At 42.0% G+C, this 14,587-nt stretch overlaps 1 long non-coding RNA gene across 1 annotated transcript in view; it reads right to left on the reverse strand.

The window, feature by feature from the left end:
- Positions 1-690: 690 nt before the first annotated feature.
- Positions 691-14,587, reverse strand: part of LOC111929058 (uncharacterized) — a 33,781-nt gene continuing 19,884 nt past the window's right edge. The window contains exon 3 of the long non-coding RNA XR_015287321.1: positions 691-4,002. This is a non-coding gene — a long non-coding RNA (uncharacterized LOC111929058). The remainder of the gene's footprint in view (positions 4,003-14,587) is intronic.

The following is a 14,587-nucleotide window of genomic DNA, read 5'->3' on the forward strand; positions in this document are numbered from 1 at the left end:
GAGTTCTGACCACTGTCAGTGTGAAAAGCCAACAGGGACACGTTGTTCCAAGTATTTTCAAATGTATTCCAAAGGCGAGCAGTGTTGCCAGGGAAATACACATTTTTCACTGTGGCCACAACTGCCCTAAGGTGTGCCCTTGTGTTCAGCCTGGTGGAATCTTCTCAGGAGGATTTTTTGGATATGTGATGGCAAAAAAGTGGTAGAGTGTTTCCTCAGAGGTAATGGGACTGCTTGGAAAACAGGAGAACAGTGAGAGGTTTGAGGCAACAGGAACATACCCTTTCCAAGAGCATCCCTGAAACCACTGAAACCTCTCCGACATTAAACCGCAGTCCTTAATGGCCTGAGCATAATAACAACAACAGCAACAATAATAACAATAATAATGATTCAGGGGAGCTGCAATAATAATAATTTTGCAGCTGATCTGTGCTTGTTTCCTTTTGTGGTGCTGGCTGGAGGCAGCACACAGCTGGTGTGCCCTGCACAGTGCAGGGTCTTTCCGGCCTGCACCATTATTTCCAGATCAGCAGTTTTCTTTTGACTTGCCCTAAACTCTGCCCTATTCAGAGGAATAATGCCTGCAGGGGAGATACCTCCAGTCGAGCTCTTAGTCCCTTTGTGATGGTTTTCCCAGATCCTTTTTCATTACTTCTTTTGTTTGTTTGTTTGGGTTGTTGGGTTGGATTTTTTTTTTTTTTTTTTGGGGGGGGGGGTGGTATTTTTTGGTTTTGTTTTTTTTTTTTTGTTGGGGGGGAGTTTGTTTGGGGTTTTTTTTGGCTTTTTGGTGGTTTGTTTTTTTTTTAGGACCATAAGGGTAGCAGAGAGATTTGTGTGAGAGTCTTGATTAAAGCCCAGCTGCTCCATACAATCTGGATACCAAAACATAAGGACATTTTTGGGTAAGCTCTGCTATCTTAAGCAGTGATGCAGCATTATTCTTCTTCCCAGGTGTTACAAAGCTGCCAGCACTGACAGCTTCTCACAGCACAGGAGTATCACCCTTTGCCACATGGAGGCCTTAAAAGTTCATTACAAAATGTGGATGTTGCTGGTGTCACAAAGGCACTGCCACAGTACAGCATTTCATGTAGTTTTGCCTTGTTTCACCCAAAACAGGGCTAAAGTGAACATAGAAAATTAGGTTTTCTTTTCTGAGGTTATTTGGGTTGATTTTGGTAGTCTCTCTTAGGGTCTTTACCAGGCTTGTGAGGACAAATGATTGAATTGCCTTGTTTTGCCTTGTTAGCTGCCCCACAATGAAGGGACTGACCCTGTGGAGACACCTGGAGAGGGAGGAATGGGGTTCCTTTTCCGTTTTCTTTGGATTTTTTAGATAAAGGGTTTTTCCCAAAAGAGAAATTTGCATTCTAGAGGAAATTCTGTGCTTTTTCTAAGCTTATCTTCTATGCCACTTTGGGCATGACAGCTACTGAATGACTCACCAGCCAAACCAACCACCAGCAGCAAATCCATCATGGGGCTTCCCGGGAGTCGCCTCATTACCACTCATTACCACTGAGAGCCAATATTTTTATGTTTTCCTGACACTTTTTCAGCCACATCTAAGCCGGTTTTACACACAAAGCTTTAGGTCGAGACATTTTTTTCCCCACCGAATTTGTTTAAAAAGCAGGGAAAGGAATCTTTAAGCTCCACCTCTCAAGGGTTTTCTCCACAGACAGAAGATCACGTTGCAAAGCATCCAAAGGAACACGGTGTACTTCAACAGATTACGTTGTGTTCACTGCCATTAAGAGCTCTCTGGCTCCCCAGCTGTCCCAGACACGTTACCAAATTTTGAGTTGCAGTGAAATCATTGCGTTTGTGGGATTATCTGCTGGAGCAAATAACCGGAGAACCCACAAACTCTGCTCAGGAGTCATCCTGTAACCTGAGGCGAGTTCCTTACCACCTCTTTGCCTCCAACTCCACAGATAAACTGAAGAAAAATCAAAGAAAATCAATATCCTTCCCCGCCCTTCCCTTTTGCCAAATCCTTTCAAATATTCAGGCAAAAGGTGGGAGGCAAGTGAAAACTGCCCTGCATTGGGAAATATTTTCATTTCTGGTTTGCAGAGGAAAGCAACAATTTTACCCCCTCACTTTGAAGAGCGGGAGAAAAGTGATGATGCTTGAACTAAAAAGAGATTTGTTTTATTTTGTTAATTGCAGTTCTTTTGAAAAATGATCCTCAGCCTGCCGGTGAGGAGCTAATTAGTGTGAGGATGTGGTGTACCATATAATAAAGGCTGCTGTTGAGGAATGTGAATGAAGTAGGGATTTTTCCTGAGGTGCTGATGTGTAAACAAGATTGCTGCAGAGGTGGGCCACAGGTAAGCTTGACTTTGCGTTTTTTGCAAGCTGCTGCCTTGCTCTTTGTGTTCATTTGTAGACATTTTCCACAGTGGGAAGGTGAGGAAGAGAAAAATCCCTCCCTTGTAACCACCACTCTTGAGCTGTCAGACGCAGCAGTCATTAGGATAAGGAGATGCACAGGGCAACAGAGCTAAAAAATCACTATGTCATGAACAATCAACATTTTAAAAGGCTAATTAAGATTCTCTAATTTTATTTGACACTCTGACTGTCTGATTGTACGTGGTAGTGGGAAACTTTGGCCCCAGGTTGACAAAAACTTCTTCAGACAGTAGACACCCACTGGCATTTTAGTTCTGCATCTTACATTTCTGCAGATTTCATCTTGATCATTTTTGTTTTTCAGACAGAAACAGGGAGAAGAATGGATTATCTCTCTGATCCACAAGTATTTAAGATTTTCTTAGTCTATTACAGAGGCTTCTGGCTTCACATTTAAGACTTTTCCCGACTTATGGAGGGGAACTTTGCTGCCATATATTGATAATATTGATGATAACATTGATAATAGGGTGGCACCTGTGGCCTACCCCCTCAATGACTCTCTCCTGCAGCCAGTCTTGACCTACAATTCAGTGGGAAAACATGCTGGTGACATGCTTAAGAAATCCTGGAAGAAAATGCATCCCTTTTTCCCAAACTGTGCAGTGTTTGATATGTACTGTCTGGAGTACAATACTCACAGATGGACTGGGGAGGGTGAATCTGAGGCAGAGTATGCAAACAGCAGTGACTTGCTTGCAGACAAGTTCAGCCATATTCTCCTGGGGAATTCAGTGCTCACTAAAGAATTTTTCTGCCTTTTCTTTTGTATTATACAAGAGGACAAGCCCCAGGCGTGTCGGGTTTGTGGATCCAGCGTAGGAACCTGCTCTTCAGCAGGTGTGTTTTGTTCAGATGCTGGAAAGGGAATCCTCCAGGTGTGAGGAGGTTTCTGTCCCAAGTTACCTGAGAAGTATTGAGTATTCCATGAACCTTTCCCAGTGCATGAGCTCAGGCTCACCAACTCCCCACCAGATGTGTCTACTTCTTTAGAAGACAAATCTGACAATGAGCAGTGAAAGAGGAATATCTTCTCTACTAGAAGAAAACTAGGCAAAAAATATATTGGAATGGCTGGGATTGCTTACACACATTACTCAGAGCCAGAGGAAGGAGCTGAGGGTCAAAGGAAGGACAATGGGTCCAATCCAGGGTGTGTGGAGGCAACTTTGGGTTGTCAGCTGGCCAAGGTTAGTGTCACCATGCTGTCAGCACTCCTCTTCCAGTCCACTGGGAAGCGTCCAGCGGAGCACAGCTGGGTGAGGAACATTCCAGAGCCCCAGCAAACAGCAGTGCTCCTGCAGCTGGGGTCACTGGGAGAGGCCCTGCAGCTTCCGTGCAGGTGCCTTACGGTCCCCAGCTGTTGTGGGGACACCCCCTGGCCCCCTGAGGAACATCTGGCTGGGAATACCGAGCTGGAGCTGACCAGTTTGATGCCATTTGGGGCTTTCTGACCTAGAATACAAGGTAGTCAGAGGTTTTTCCAGCAGAGAGGAGATGCTTTTCCAGTGTGATATACCAGCAGATGAGGGAAAAGGGAGATGATCGACCAAGCCTCTTGAGAGAAGAATATTTCACCTGGAAAAAGCAGTTGTGAAAAATGTATCATTGCATTGTGACCAAAAATGTTTTCTCAGGGAAAAACATTGTGCTTTCTTCTTTGAAAGGAGGAAAAGGAAGAATGTAATTTTGACATACTGAGGTGTTCTGCAGTGGCTTGTGTCTTCTGGAGGTTGCTTTTTTCCTTTCTGGAAATATTTCTGAATTCCTGTGCCATTGCATTTTTAACTCCATGATCCAAAGGGAGAATAACTGGGAATTCCTATGTATATGTAAAAACCACAAAACATGCTAGATAGCAATATTATTTACTGATTTCTCTATATCTCTCTATATAAATTTTCTATAACCCTACTGGCTAAAAGTTTCATAAGGTAATAATTTTTTCAACTGCACTGTTTATATGGTGTGGAGATATGCTTTTTTGGCAGTCCCAATATTCCAGGCTTGTCATATATTTCATGTGGAAGAGCAGAACTTTCCCAGATGAGGAATAGTGGAATTTTGTGATTTTATTTTTATATTTACCTTGATAGGGCCAAAGCAAAATCTTATTGATTATAAACCACTGGGGAGCCATTTGATCAGCATTGAGTAGAGAGAGAAATATTGAGTAGAGAAATACTTTTTTTTCCCCCAGTCTTCAAAGAATCATTAGCTATTTTAGAAAATTAAAGTCTTCAAAAGAGACCTTGGGTAAGAGAGCCTTTTGTTTCCAAAGTTTTTCTCCACTTCCCACCCACATTCAGCCCACTTCTGGATCTATATTTAAGGCAGAGAGAGCTCCAGGCTGTTTGTACAATGAAACTGGCGGGAGGCAATCTTTCATTCACTCACACAATTGTGCCCTTAGAATATAAGCTATGAACACAACTAATATGATAATTAAATAATTTGAAAAGATACCAAATAAAATAAACAGTTCCACATCAGCTCAGCAGTAAGAGCAATCTGACTTTCACAAAGTGCATCCTATCTCGAAGGCTCCCAGAGCTGCCATCACTTTGCACATGTCCAGCCATGGATCAGAGCCTGGTGAGAGGTGACAGGGAGCACAGTCAGCATGCCATGCACTGAAACCTGCTCAGGAAGGGGAGCTGAAGGCCAGATTTGGAGTAGGAAGTGCATGACTGTGGTTATACATGGAAAAAGTTGCCCAGAGAAGCTGTGGATGAGAGATTTCATAAGAAAACTCTGTTGGGATCAGCCAACACAACATCCACACATCACCTCTCCAGAGGCTCAGGTTGTAGCAGCCCAGGAGTTCTGAGAAGCAGCACTGATAATCAGAGAACCAGAGACTGGGTTGGGTTGGAACTTTGAAAAATCATGTAATTCCACCGCCCTGCCATGGGGGTCCTCCCCTAGATCGGGTTGATCAAAAACTCATCCAAGTGTCTTTTGAACACCTTCTGTGGGAAGCTTGCACCAGTGCCTCACCACCCTCACAGGGAAGCATTCCAGAAACTTCCCAGAACCAGCTCTGGCAAACACCATACTATTCCTGCTCCCTCAGCTGGGGTTTTTCTGGATCTCCCAGGTACCAGATATGCACGCAAAGCCACATTTCCACTGGTGTGGGTTTTTTCTAAAGTAACTCTGGTGGAGAACAAATCACTTCTGCCTGTTGCATCCACAACAGTGTGGGTGAAGATGAGCACAGCAGCGCAACTGAGAGTCTCCTCATTACCCTGCTGTAACTGTATCTCAGAGGTAGACAATAGCCCCAGGCTTAGATTTTCTAAAAATTTATGTGTATCAAAAGGGATCTTGCACAGGCAGAAAGCAGCAAGTTGATTTTTCCAAGAGTAGCTTTGCCATTTTAAGCAGTTGTTGGCTTAATAAGTGAAATAGCTCAGGGCTGTGTGCATGCCACAATGATTGCATTCTGTAAGAAAAGACTGTGCCTGTGGGTCTCCAAGGTTCAGAGCCAAGACTAGTCATACTTGTGGTCTTTAAGTCACAACCCCAAGCTATTCTCACCACCGTAGATAAGGGATAGCTGATCATAAGAATAACACCGATTCCAAAATAACTAACCACAGCAAAATTAAAATGACCTAGTAGAGCAATACAAAGAGCGTGTGATTGACAAGATAGTTGTTCTTTGAAATGTACTGCAGGCAGCAAATAGCATCTTATGCCCATAAGGTATTTTCTATCTTAAAGTCAAGAATAATGATCTGGCATCTGTCCTTCCTGAGTGAAGATTCAGCTCTCAAGGCTCCGGTAGCTCCCTCCCAAAAGCCTCTGGAAATGATTGCAGGGGTGTGCTCATGGCTCGTAATTATACCATGGGATGCTTCTCCTCGTTTTCCAAGAGGGCTTCTCTAATATAAGCAGCTGTGCAGGGAAGTTCTGTCTCTTACACTTGTGCTTAGATGGATTTAAGTCACATTTGTATACCCTTGGAGTGGGCAGCCAGGCAAGGAAATGCAACATCAGCAGGGCCAATTCCTAGTTTATCTTTGCCCCAAGAGCAAAAAAAATTTTAATTTTTATTAAAATCCAAGTGGTACTTCTGCTCATTTCTCCCAAAGCAGCTGCAGGGCACTGTTATCACTGCCTTGTAATCACTCTAATATTTCCATTTCCTCTGTTTGTGGCATGTTGCAAATATAATCATGTAGGACTGTGGACTCTGACGTTCCATGAACATGATACCAGCAGGGAAGAGTTCCCCAGGTCTGCAGCAGCAAGATTTGCCCATAGCACTTTGGCAGCCCATCCCAGCACCTGAACTGCTCGACCATTCTCACCTCACTGGAGCAACAAGAATCAAGAAATACTAATAAGCCAACAGATATTTGCCTCTTTTCTTTTCTTTTCTTTTCTTTTTTTTTTTTATTCCCAGTACAGACTGGAATGCAGTCTGGTGAACAGAAAGCTCTTGGAACATATCAGATGGCTTTGAGGGAAGGAAAATGCTCCTTCTTTCAAAACTGGTATGTTTTCTGATGTTGTCATGGAACTTTTTGTTGGTTTGTTTTGTTGTGTTTTTAAAGTGAAAAGGAGAATTGTAACTTCCTTTACACCAGTACATTAGCATAATACGTTCCTGCCTTCAGGTACTGTATGTCATTGTTGTGAGTACATTTTGACATCTCTCACACTTCCAGCACTCCAAAGATCCATGACAGAGCTGAATGAAAACTTTTTTTTTTTTTTTTTTTTTTTTGGACTTGGCAGGAGCATTAAGAACACATAAAACCTGCCAGCTGTCAAGGATGTAAATGGTGATTTTGTTTCACTTTTTTAATGAATTAAAGCAGGATTGAAATCTGTCCAAAGACAGCATGTTGGGCCTTGCAAGGAAAGAAAAAAAATGAAAGGGAGGGATTTTTTTTTTTTTCTCTTTTGGCACTTATGCTCATGGAGTGTTTATTCTTGGTAGCACAGTATAGGACAGAGCTGGAAGAGCCTTGTCTGTGGCAGGAACTGGTTTTAAGAGAGAAAGCATCTGAGGGATTGAAAAAAAATCTTAATTCTGCCTTATATCAATAGAGGCACCCCAAAATTGCAGCACTCGTCACTGCTTTGGAGAAGGGCGGCAGCAAATCAGTGGCAGAAGTCATTTTGTGTTCCATTTACAGGACAAAGCCAAATTAAAATCTGATGTATTTTTCTTATAAATCATGGTTTTGCTGCCATCTTTTTAGGGTGGGGACAGGTGTGTCTTTAATCTGTCAGGCTGGCATTTGAAGCAACATGTACTTCTGTGGGGACTGTGGTTACTCCCTCTGGTCCCTCCTATCCATGCACGAGTGTTTTACTCTTCCGAGGTGAAAATACGGTGAAGAATTTTACAGGTGCTTTGCTTTTTATGCCCTAATTTCTGCTTTTCAGGTGATCTCCCATTCCAGAACCAGCCAATTTCAGGTCATGTTTCCAAGCTGTGAAGGGGTTATCAGTTATGAAAGCTATCTCAGCACCTTGAAAATTGAATTGCAGATGTCTTAAATAGCACTGGCAGAGGGAAATGAAGCCTGTTCTTTAGGAAAATGGAGTGCCTCACTTCAAAACAAGCTCGTGTTGACTGATGTTCCTGGACCAAAGACCATCCTGGAAGCACAGCTCAGCTCTGGATTTGGGTCAAGCCAGGCACAAGCTCATCTCCAGTAACGTGGGCTGAGCTGGTCCTGTGTACAGCATGGAAGAGATTCCATGTGCCTGGCAAGAGGTGCATGGAGAACATTGGGTCTTGCAGGGATTTACAAACAGGATTCAACTTGGGCTTTGTGAACAGACCCATTAATCCAATGTGGCTTCTCAGGGAAGCCAGGCTCGGGCTGTGCTTCAGCCAGGTGATTTAGACAAAATAGAAGGGAAGATATTTGTTCAGACAAAACAAAAGCGAGTACTAGCTTCTTCCAAAAAAAAGTCAAGATGGACCCAAATTTCTGAAGAAAATGTATAACTCCTTTTTCCTCCCCTCGCCTCCCCTCCAGCCTCCTAAACCTCTGGCACCTACCCACTTCAGCTGGAACAGAATGACTCTTCTCAGGTTTCCAGCCTCTCTTCAAGTAGGAAGTATAGAAAATCTCACAGGAAAGCCTTTTCTTATGAGCTTTCCAGGCAGATTTTTCTGAATAAAGACAGTCTGACACATTTCAGCTATTTATTAAGTCTTCCATTCCCCAGCTTGAATATAAGTATTGAGGCACAACATGTAATTACAGGATGACAATCTGCTAAACCCTACAACCACTTCAGTAAACTTTGTAGGATTGTAGGAAATATAGTGACCGTTTGGACCCTTCTGTCCTCTTTTTATCAAGAGAAATCATCATTTACAGCAGCATACCAGGTAATTCCAGCACTTACTTATCAGAGTGGGAAAGGGTGATGAAATGGGGCAGCTCAGTATTAAACATTACATTGCAAAATTTCCCTCACTTTGGGGCAGTTGTGCATGTTCTGCAAAGACACAGAGCAGGTTCCCTCCCCCACCTCTGGATCCTGCTGTTACTCAGCATCTTCTTCCTCTGTCTCTGAAATGGGGAAAGCCTAATCAAAGAAATTCCCAACTTCCTCTTCCTTGCTGGAAATGAAAGCACAGGAGATGAAAAGAAAGGAATCCCTGCTGCCTTTCCAGGTCACGCTTTGCTCCCCCTCATGTGGGTCTGGGCTCTCTTCCCCACACTGTGAGACCTCCCCTAGCAGGCTCATCTACCTCCACCAGTGGCCCCAAAGCCAAGGGAGTTTGGTCACCAACATGAACAGCCATTGATAAAGGGATGAACAAGGCAATTTAGCCACTTAAATCTCGCTATGGGTGGACACAGGGGGAAAGAGAGGAATGGCTGAGGCGGGAGAAGAGCCAACTGACCACCCCTGACCCTCCTGCCCCCCAAGGCTCAGCACATTTCATGCCACCAACACACAACCCTGAGGTAAATCTTGTGCAGGAGAGAAGTCAACAGCGATTATTTACTCTCTTGCTGAAGCGGTAATTTGTGCTGTATTATGAAAAGTTTTAGGTTTCCTGATGTATGGGAGGCCAAGAGCCCCCAAATTAGGATGCTTGGGTTGGCACCTTCAATGGAAGAAAGGTGCCTGGTGTTTAGCCTCACTTTCTTTGATGGAGCCGCAGCGCTTAACCACGCTTAATCCTTTTTAATGAACACTTTGCTGATGCAAATCAGCCCACAGATGTCTATTTAAAGGAAAACACTGAAAAATCTGCTGGGAGACTGTCTCTGTAATACAGACTTGGCCAAACTAAAGAGTGCCACATAAAGGTGAGTGAAAAATAATGCAAGTTAAAAACGCGCTTCGGGGAAGATGGTTCAGAGGAGAATGTTTTCCCAAGTGGTGAATTTTTCATTTCATAGTCATGAAAAGAAAAATAATTCAATTCTACTCTTGTCTCCAGAAATAGTTCAGAAGAGAGAAATAGAAGCACTGTTTTCAAACAGGACTTTCCTGTCCTTTAAACCTATTTTTTTTCGAAAGGCAGGAAGGAGCACAAAGTAACAGTGGCTGTTTTGCCAGTTGGAAAACATTTAGAAAGTGTGAGAATGTGAAGGGGGGGAGAAAAATCACATCCTTAAGCTTTGTCACTGTTTCTCAGCTGGAATAATATTGGAAAGCAGAAAAATGTTTCTTTTTTCATACATCCTTAGTTTGGAGAATGGTTCCATAGGAAAGCCATTGTCTGTCTCCCAGGAAAGATATTCCACTGAGAAAAATCAAGAGGTTTTCAGCACTTTCTAACCACATGCCTTGTTTTCATTTCTACCCACTGACTGATAAACAGGGCATTTGTCAGGCTGGATATTTACTCCTCCAATGTGTTATTACAAAGCATGTGGCCAGGAAGATCCTTCTGAGCATTATCATTTTCCATTCTTTTCTCTAAGTGGATTTTTAAAAAGAACTCTAAATATGCACTCACATGCAGGAGGTGATCAACTCTTTCTTAGGACCCTGTTCATTCAGGAAACATTTCAAACATTTTCAAGAGCAGGATAATGAGGAGCACATACAAATTTACAGCTTGAGTCATTACTCAATTACTTTTCAAGTTCAATTTGCCATATCTAATTATTCTTATTTTACTATTTTTAATACAGTTTTTGGAGGGCATAATCAATCAAAAGTGTCACATTGCATAAAAATTTGACGTCTCTGAACTGGTGACCTTCCAGCTTCGCTTGATCACCCTTCCCACCCTCACTGGTAGTTGTTTTAATCAAACAGCATTTGGGGTAGTCAGGACAGTCAAGTGATCCAAATGCACCCCTTTGCCCAAGCCATCATTTGCAAATCACTGCACAAGGTGCATGCTTTCCCCTCTTACTCTACTAGAGGCTATTGCTTAAAAGATCCAGTTCCTGTAAAAACAATCACAGGTCAACGCTGAGAGAGTGATGGAAAGGCCCATTTCAGTCATGTGTTTTTTGGCACGGAACCACGGCGAGTGCATAATCTGTATAAATGTTAGCTTTCTAAATAAACAGAACCTCTGGTTGCACAAAGGCACAGAATAAAGTTGAAACTTGTTTCTTTCATTAAGCAGCCTTTCAAAACCGGGGCTTGTTTTGTTCTAGACACCCATCAATCCTGACAGGTCACAATAAACAAACAGCAACAATGGCAACGGAGCCAACCGAGCTGCCCTGCACACTTTACTTTGTTTCCTTTCCTCAAGTATGGAAGCATTTTGTCCACTATCCAAATATAGAGATGTTGGAATGGAAATGGGAAAGTTTTTGGGGCTTGTATCATGCAGTGGTGGGTATCAGTAGAGCGGTGCCACCAAGCAGCCCCATGGGCAAAGCTTGAATTCCATCCACGATTCCTGGGGGATGGTGGTGGGGTAAACTTCCCACTCTGGATCTGTGAGAGTTTCATGGGAAAACTCAGCTGCTGGCAGCAGTCACACCTCAATACCCTGTCCAGACTTGACCCATTTCCAAGCTGCAATATTCTAAGCAGGAATTCTTTTGCTTAGTGTTGCTATTGTAATTTCACCATGCTGTCACAGATATAAACAAGAATTTGGTGCTTTTTTCAGTCTAAAAAGGGCAGCAGGGGCGATCTGTTCATGTACTTTAAATAGCCTGGAAAGTAAAGAGGAAAAAATAATTTTGATCCATCTCAAGCAATTACATATATTAATAAAAAGGTCTCTAAATATTTAGTGCACTGAAGTATTTTTGAAAGAGATTGAAAAGTAGTGTTTTGAATACACTCTGCTATAAATGCCTTAAAAATCCATCATTCCCCAGCCATCTGTTTAGGAAGGCAAAGCTCTGCAGATGAAAAGGCACAGAGGTAGACATCATTTGTCCATGTTAATATGCTGTTTGCCTGTGGGCTCTGTTCCACCTCCTCCCACTGTCTTCTGGATGCTCGTCTGTGCCCTTGTGCCAGGCAGGCCAACATCTGTAGGACTAAGTTTTGCATCTTACTTTCTAAAATTTAAATCAGCATAAATTTAAACAGCATATCCTTTCACTGGACAATATGTAACATGCTACCTTTCTGGGAAAACAGAATGTGGAAAACAAGTACATATTTTATCTGAGAATGAACACTTCACATCACAGATAATGCAGGGATTACAGAAGATATTATTTCTGTGCACTGACAGTACAGACATGCTGTTTCTGGAGAAGGAGGAATTTGGGGTTTACTGTAGGTGGGGTTTAAGTCACTCAGCAGTTTGTCTGAGGCAAAAGTACAATACATGGCTTTTATTTAAAAAAAAAAAAAAAGAAGGCACTAAGATGATTTACTGCCTGTCACACTAAAAAAACACATGGTTACACAGGTAATTTTAAAATGAGGTTCTTCTTTGACTGGTCTGCACAGTGGTGGCAGGACTGTGAATCTTGTCTCAGGAGTTTATATTCATTTTCTTCCCACTGAGTAAAGGCATCAGGTAAAAAAAACAAAACAAAACAAAACAAAACAAAAAAGCAAAAAAAAAAAAAAAACTAAAAAAAAACTAATAAAAAAACCAGAGCCAAACACCAAAAACTCAAACAAACCAAACAAAATTAGCCCACCTTGTTAATTCAAAAATCTTTCAAAATGGCTACAGTAAATTTCCCAGCACTTCAGCATGATTGACATGTGGGAGTCATGTTCTGGCACAAATATATCCTGATGAAGTTATCCCTTCAGTGGTCACAGAAGGTCATCCTTTATGTCTTTGCTCCTTTGTAAATAAGGTCTTAGGTAGCTCCCCTCCCACTTCATGTCTACACAAGATTTCATCCTTTATTAACAATTTGGTGGCTTTCATTGTGTGGTGGCTTTTTTGTTGTTGTTATTGACTGCCACCTCAGCTTTGCCAAAGTGTTTCTTGATTTGCAACTGTGAAAGGAGGCTGGGGCAGAGTGTGACCCATCACCTCTCCCTGTCACACCCAAGATGTGCAGAAAGGAAGGGAACGGGATTAGCAGATCCAGCTCCCATTCAGAGCTCAGAGACAGCAGATCTGTGACGTGCACTGATCACTGATTTTAGCACCACCAAACCCAAAATCCCCTCTCAGTTCTCCCTGATAGAAGCAGCACTCAAAGAGCTCCCCTGTCTCACCCAGTAAAGAGGACCTTTCCTACAAAATGGGAGTCTTGCCTCCTTCCAGAGGTAGAGAAATGCAACACTGGGTTCCCACAAAGTGCCTTAAGCCTGCTAAGAAAAGTAAAACAAAGCACAGTGAACTACACCTTTGCTGAGCAGCTAAGACAGTGGAGTTGAGCGTTTTATAGCTCAAGTCTGTGTCATTCACTTGGCAAACAAAGCTTTCATGTATTAATTAAAATCCCTGAAAACTGTATTGTATGCAAGATCTCACTGGTTGAGTGTCTTTTTAGTGGCCACCTGATCTTGGTATCAATTAGACTGCTGAATAACCTAGTGTCTTGATAGTGTGTCTTCACTCTTCCTCATTTTGAAAAAAAAAATCTTCTGAAATGCCAAAAATCTCTAAAGGCATTTCTGACATTTCAGAAAATATGCTGAGGCTCTTGTCAGCATGGAAAAATGCCTGAATACCATCAATAAAACATTATTAAACATAATTTTCTCTGAATTATGTAATATTTTCCATTTTTTGAAGTACAAAAGATATGTAGATGAAAACACCCGATTCTATAGATGACTTGAAAGTTCAGAATTGCCCTGGAGACCTTTGTGTCAGCCAAAGCAGATGCTGTAATAAAATTACACATACAAATACTTTAACAGGTTGTTCCTAAAACTAGAATCCTGTTTATTGGAAACTCCCTACCTTTGGCAATTCTCTTTAGTTGCTGTAATAAATACTCTCCTTTCTGCAGAGCATAAGAGAAGTTCTGAAAATGTTTGTGAGCTTTTTGCATTGTCTTCCAACAGCCCCTAAACCAAACAGTGCTCATAAATCCGTCCTTTATCCTTGTTTAGTTATTAAATGTTTCTGTTGGATCTGCTTCCCAGACATTTGAACTTTTCAGCTGGCACTTTAGCGATTTGTGACAACTCATAAGTGAGCTACATCCACTTTGTTAAGGGGTTTCAACAACCTCTAAACTCTCATGATCTGTTGGCGTTGCAACTCTCTGGAAACCCCCAAAATCTGACTTTAAACAGCCAAACTTTTCTTATGCAACACATTAGCATTTTCCAGCCTTTTGGATGCCTTGACTCTGCCTTGATCTTGTTTAGAAGCTGAATTATATATAGAAGCTATATTATATATAGAGAATATGTGTTATGTTTCATCTATGGACCTTAGAGACAAACATATAGGAGATACAGTCATTGCATACAATATGAAATACACTCAAAGTATATGCACATACACTGGAAGGGGGGGAAAGTCTAGAATAAAAATGGCAAGACAAGTGGCCAAGCACACTTGTGAAACCACAACTTAAAACTGATTTGAAATGTGTTCTTTCATTTTCTTGGGCTTTTGTAGGTCACACTGATATTTACACCAATTTGAAAGAGGAGCTGTGTGGTGTTTTCAGGTTAAAATCTCCGCTTGTCTATAATGTTTTCCTTCATGCCATTATTCCTCCCTGACAGGTGAGGGGAGGTTTTGACACTGTTAATATAACACAGGGTGTTAATCTTATAATCGCCCTGTCAGCACTTCGTGTCAGGG

The sequence above is a fragment of the Cyanistes caeruleus genome, chromosome 5 (assembly GCF_971803275.1).
Source record: "Cyanistes caeruleus chromosome 5, bCyaCae1.hap1.1, whole genome shotgun sequence".
Lineage (NCBI taxonomy): Eukaryota > Metazoa > Chordata > Aves > Passeriformes > Paridae > Cyanistes > Cyanistes caeruleus.